At 42.6% G+C, this 6,565-nt stretch overlaps 1 long non-coding RNA gene across 1 annotated transcript; it reads right to left on the bottom strand.

Moving 5' to 3' along the window:
* Positions 1-4,491: 4,491 nt before the first annotated feature.
* On the bottom strand, positions 4,492-5,009 carry LOC120967394 (uncharacterized). The gene is made up of 2 exons (XR_005761190.2): positions 4,900-5,009; positions 4,492-4,798 (listed from the first exon to the last, which is right to left on the bottom strand). It is a non-coding gene; the product is annotated as an uncharacterized lncRNA (long non-coding RNA).
* Between the last annotated feature and the right edge of the window lie 1,556 nt (positions 5,010-6,565).

Below are 6,565 nucleotides of genomic sequence, written 5' to 3'. Positions count from 1 at the left end.
TAAAACCTCTTTAAACTTTTTGTTAATGGTAGACCGACTGTGTTCAAATCGATCTGCAATATTGTCGGTGGTCTGGCATGTCCCCAAGGTCCATAAAAATAGTGCTAACGCCTCTTTACTTGGCATGTTGCAAGTTGACCTTAAACCGTATTTCTCAACTAGCATGTCATGCAATGGGTAAAACACTGACCTCCGCATCCTAAACATTGAGTAGAATGCTTTTGGATTCATCTCTTTCTCTTGCACCCATTGCAACCCCGTCATCATTGGTGCTCTTCTAGGTGCATAGGGCACCCTCTCTTTGTTTTGAAGATAATGTGCCATTGCAAGAATGCAGAAATCTAATTCTTCATCTTCATCCTCAACAGAGATATCCATCTGTCACATAAAGAACAAAATATAGATGCATTATAATTTGGTTCACAACAAAACAAAATAATTTGAGCCACCAAACACGATACTTGGCATTAAAAACGTGTAGAAAAAGATCCATGATGCATACGAATTGATGACAAATAATCCAGTTTCCCTATATTACAATCTGAGTGCAAACAAGAGGTTCCAAAAAAAAACATAGGTTCACGACAGTACAAGTCCATAGCAAGTAATTTTATTCAAAGCAAATAACATCACAGAAGTTCTAATCTTTTTTCATAAAGAGATCCCATGTCCTCTTGATCCATTCAAGCCTCACACTAGCAGTCTCATCCTTGAGGGCACTGAATACATCACGATGTTCCTTCTTCATAAACAGCTGTAGAGCATAGAAATACACATCACTTCCAGGCCGGCCTCCATCGTTCACCACCATGGTCGTCATCTCTTTTATCTCATCTCTCACATGATCCACATTTGTTTGAGACGTCGCCGAATTGCGACTAATCTCCCTCCTCTCCCAAAGGTCAACCATACGGTTAAATACCATTTTATCATCACTATCTTTTGCCGCCTTTTGGACCATCTTGGGACTCGGTGAATAAGGACATGATCTCTTCTTTCGACCTTTAGATGAAACATTGGTGGGTGTAACTTGGTTAACATCTAACTCACATCCCGAGCCGTCCTCATTATCCTCTTCAATGTTAATTTGAGAGGCATCAACTTGAGACGAGGGAGTTGCGACCCCTGCATATGCATTCGTCACACTATGGTCATCAAATATAAAACTCATTCTTTGCTCATCAACTAATGGAGCATATCGAAACTTGGCGGCAATCTCATTCCTCTGCAGAAATATCACACAAATAAATTAATTAAGAAATTGGATGGCAAAGTAACAAGTAAAAGTAATATGAATGCTTCAATACCTGTATCTCATTCGCCCACCATTCATCGGTAGCCGCAATGCTCCTAGTAACAGGATCTATTCCAATGCCAGATGCCTTTTGGTTCAACGTCTTCCAACAATTGTACTCTTTTTAAGTAAATCCCACCTATTCTTGAATTGCTTGCGAACATAATTTCTGTTTGTCCGCTCATTGAACTTTCTTATCATATTTTCATACCCAATTGGGCTCAAATGTCCATCAGAACGGTTATTTGCATTCACTTCTTCAACACAAAATGTCAAGGAAAATTTTATGGGCAACAGGATCCCAATTTGCTTTCCCAGATTTACCTTTATCCATCTATCATAAAATGAATGCTACAATTTTAATCAAATATCACATACCCCATACCCCCATACCACATAACATGTAGCAGTAAATAAAATCCCACTATGTATTTAATAAAAAAATTAGCTCAGTGCCACAACACCAAATTCATACATGACAAAGTATTTTTGGTCATACAAATACACGTACATAGCGATCAGTGTACAATTAGAAGTATTTTTGTTCACTCTCTAATGTGCAATATGTTGGCCCAGTCCGTGTGCCGAGTACTTCCGACGACGGCGACGATGACCAACATGAACAAAGCTAAGCTGTTGTTTCTGCCCCAAGCTGGCTAGACCTACGAGCAATGGATTAGCAACACCAAGATAAGACTCGCACATCGCTGGACGATCTTCGCTTTGATCTTTATAGTGCTACTAGTAGTACTAACGTACGCGTAGATCATTGGGCCGATTGCCACAGGAGCGTATCTATAGGTAACTAGCAATCCTACCCGGTGATAATTGTTCAAACCTACACAGACACATACACATGTATTGAACCGGACACAGCTACATGCCATCGCATGACATGGTTCATAACATCATGCATCACATGTACTCCCTCCGTTCCGAAATGTAAATCTTTGTAGAGATTCCACTAAATGGACTACATACGGAGCAAAATGAATGAATTTATACTTAAAATGCATCTATATACATCCGTATGTAGTTCATAGTGAAATCTCTACAAAGACTTATATTTAGGAACAGAGGGAGTAGATCTGGAAAGAAGTCCGGAGCAGAAAGATAAGAGGACAGACGGTGCTTACCTTGGTAAGGGCTTGGACGGGGACGATCGGACTGGAGCTTGCCGTGAAGATGGGAGTAGTGTGCAGGTCGGAAGTGCAGTAGGACGGGAAGCAGCAGAGGGACGGGCGGAGGCCAGCGATTGCGATGTTGGGCGCGACGTTGGCTAACCTCCCTGCATGGCGTCGGGAAGGACGACGGCGGCGGCGGCGGCGGCTAGCTGGACAAGAGGCGGGGGCGAGGAAACCTAGCAGACGCGCGAAGCGGATGATGCAGATGGCTTCGATGCCTGGGGTTATCTCTTTCGCGCGTGGCATTTCTCTCGTAAATACTGCCAACTCGGAGGGCATAGCGATGTACCGCTTCAATTTTTAAAGGGCTGCGCTCGGGAAGCTGCTCTCTCTCGGCTTCTCCCAAACGTGAAGGGACCGGCTGTGGCTGGAAATTAAGCTGAATACAAAAAAACGAGTTCTTTTCAGCTTGGGCTTATTTTCCACCGTAAGTCATCCATAAGCCAGAAAAGAACTGAGCCTTAACCATTTGTGAAATGATTGATTTTTATTCTTCAGATTTAGCAATAATGAGATCGAAGAATTTGCATGCATGAACGTGCTCTCCCTGTTGTGGAAAAATGTCATTGGGATGCCACCACGTGAGAAAGTACTTTTGCATGTGTTGTCTATATTTTTTGTCTTTTATTTATTTCGAAACACGTGTTTAAATTTTCTGCTTTGTTGCTTGTCTCAAATGAAACGTCCTCTATACATATTAATTATTATATCCACTATTTTTTCGCAAGAATAGTCATGAACCATCCTGCCATTGTTAGAATTTTTGGCTTTGCACCATTGTCCCATGTCCCAACTGATAGTTAAGATTTACTAGAAGAACGCCGCCCGTGCGTTGCAACGGGGCCATATTAACTTTAAAAGTTCAATATTAATATTCTCATACATATCAAGTGACATTGGCGATCTTTTTTACCATCAAATCCTCACACACACACTCTCCCTCCCTCTTCCTCACTCTCTCTCCCCCTCTCCCTCTCTCTCTCTAACACACACACACATATCCATCTTATTGGATACGGGACCATAATCCATCTATTTCACACACACACATGCTAGTGCATAACAATATGGATTATGTGTATTATATTTGCCACCACAACTGAGGAAATTAATTTTATGTAAATCGGCCAGCCACAGCTCCAAGAATACGCGGAGGAGGTGGCCCCGGTCGGCGTCGGCGCCGTCCGGCACGGGCCACGGGCCCGCTTCCAAGTGCGTTTGCGCACCGGCCACCCACGCCGGGTCCTTCAAGTGCCGCTTCCACCGCACCAACTCCCAGGGCCACGGCCACGGCCAGGGCCAGGGAAGCCGCCCTTCTTCGCCCCCTTTACCGGCCGCGGCCAACGCGATGCCGCGGCACCCGGCCTCGCCGTCCTCGTCCTCCGGCACCGTCGCGACCCAGTGAAGCAGCCCAAGCATCGGCCTCGAGAATCAAGAATGCTCGACAACGAGAGGGAAGGGAAGATCATATACATGTCATAAGAAAGGGAGTTTATTTACTCCTCCCTCGATGCATTGTTTCCTTTGTTTGGAGATTGATTACCATCCGTGAGTTAAGGTAAGGTTAATGTGATTGAGCGATTTTTCTGAAAATCAATTATTTGTTTTCTAATTAATGTGATTGAGTGATTTAAGGTAAGGTTATTTAATTTAGATTTGATCTTTAGAGATTGTTCGTGATTGATTCTACATTACTAAATAACTTGCGCCAGTATGAAAAGTTCTGATTTGTTCAGATTTCTTTCATTATGTGAGAGGGTGATGCGAAAATAAACCGATGAAGTGGGGGGAGGGGTCGAAAAAATCTACGAAAAAAAACCAGCGAACGTGGGAGGAGGTACCAAAAAAACCCATGGGAGGTGGGACGAAAAAAAAACCTGGAAGCGAGACTACCAACTGCTCCATTAGGAGTAGAGATTTCGGTGCTTCATAGTCATCAAAGGTTTGTTCAATTTTTCTTTTGATTGGAGGGCTAGGGAAAACAAATAAATCGTTCGCAAAAGAAGGAAGACATATAGATCAACCATTGCAGAATTTGTCTCAAGAATACAACCATTACAGTTTACTGATTGTTTCTGTATGAACTAAACCTAGGTGTGCATAGAAAATAAGTCTCCCTCACTACGCAAAATCGTTCCAGCACATAACAAAACTATCGACGGCTTATATTACTTTTCACAGCAGCAAATGCCACTCGTGCAGTGGCTTTTATCCTCATCATAACCTTGGCGTCCGCAGTCAACCTTGCACACATAGTCACCGTGAAGTCCTGCTGGGGTCTCGCAGGCTTTCTCGGGTACGCAAAACTTCGTCCACCCACCTATAGAGCAATTAAGCAGGTTAGCACACAACTGTCGACCAGCAGGGTAATTTAAGGGATAAAGGATACGCTCGAGAGAAACTAATAGGAGGGATATATACCTGCTGCATCACAGGACAAGAAGGTGGTAGACATGACCAGGAGAGCCACCAGACACAAGACCCGAGCGTTGCTACTGGTAGGAGCCATGAGAAACAGTTAGCTATATTCCTTTCCTTCCTGTGTCGATGGTAGTTGGTAGATGTTCCATGGATGTGCTGTTGTTTATATAGAGGGAAAGCAAAATCGCAGAATTATTCCTATATTAATGAGAAAATTTTGGAGAGAATTATAAGATCCTGTATTGATTTTCGAAGATACGGGCATGAGACAATCGCCCACAGCTTGAGTGATACTCCCAATGTTCCTAAATATTTGTATATAGACATATTTTAGAGTGTAGATTCACTCATTTTGCTTCGTATGTAGTCATTTGTTGAAATGTCTAGACAAACAAATATTTAGAAACGGAGGGAGTAGTTGATTTTCGTAGATCCTGTATTGATTTTCGTAGATCCTGTATTGATGTTTGGACCAGCTGCAATTCACACACCCCACCCCAGCGTGAGTGATAGTTGATGCTTGAAGACAAAAACATCTCTTAAATTTATATAGGATGCGTTTGATAGCCTGCAACATTTTCAAGTTTGTGGCGAGCTTGGCTGAGTTGGGCCTGGTTCTGAAAAAACAAGGTAAAAACTATATTGAGCAAGTAGCCTAAAAAGAGAAACTACGCTGTGCAAGTAGTTTGGTAGCATGCATCCTCCTCTACCGGGCTGAGAAGAAACACACACGATTATTTCTCTATGAGCATTTTCTTCTCAAATACAACATGTTGCTCTTTTGCTTCCGTACGCTCAGATCATTAATCTCACCTTTATCCACGCGAGGAAGTTACCTCACGCGGAAACGGGGTGCTGAAGGAAGAAGAGAAGGGTTGAATGAAGGTAGAAAAAGGTGTGGTAGCCCTCGAATCCTCATCCAACGGTCACGAGACCGACTGTGCATGAATCGTTTTTCAGTTGACTAATGGCCATGTGTGACACGTTTGTACATTCAGTAGGGAGACGTAGATCTACCCGTCTCCGATAGTTGAAACGAAAAATTGTACAACAAGAAAGTCATGTGAAATGGCAAAATGAAGCTAGTGGTCAAAGAAAATTTCGATCGATCGACCGGGTGTGAAGATTCTGCCAAAATTCACCCGGTTTTCATAACATGCACACATGAAAATGTTTCTGTGGTATAATAAGAGATGTAGATCTACTCGTCTACAATGCTCAAAACAGAAAATGTGCAATAGAGAAGTCATGTGAAATGGTGAGATGAAGCTGGTGGTCAAAGAAAATTTCAAATGGCCGACTGGGTGCGAAGATTTTATTAAAATTCGTCTAAAAACCCTCCAAAAATTAGCACAAAATTCAAGATATAGAGTCCATGAAATTAGAAATCAATCGACTGAATGGAACCTCATAGTCAATGCACATCTTTTATGCGTAGAGCTTTTTTTGAATCAAAGCACTGTTGTGTAAATTACAATGGATCATGTGAACGTGATTACGAAGGTGAGTGGAGCATAACACATGCCACCACCAAAGCCACCACATAAGCTTGAGCTGCATCGCTCGATCCTGACTTTGAAAAAACTGTCGATTTGAGTGTTCTCTTGGGGCAAGACCCAAAGGTGCTTTAAGCACTGTGCAGGCTCAATAATATTTACACACAACC

This window comes from Aegilops tauschii, chromosome 6 (assembly GCF_002575655.3).
Source record: "Aegilops tauschii subsp. strangulata cultivar AL8/78 chromosome 6, Aet v6.0, whole genome shotgun sequence".
NCBI classification, from domain to species: Eukaryota; Viridiplantae; Streptophyta; class Magnoliopsida; order Poales; family Poaceae; genus Aegilops; species Aegilops tauschii.
Note: the sequence above shows the minus strand (reverse complement) of the source record. Positions and strands in the feature narration are given on the sequence as shown.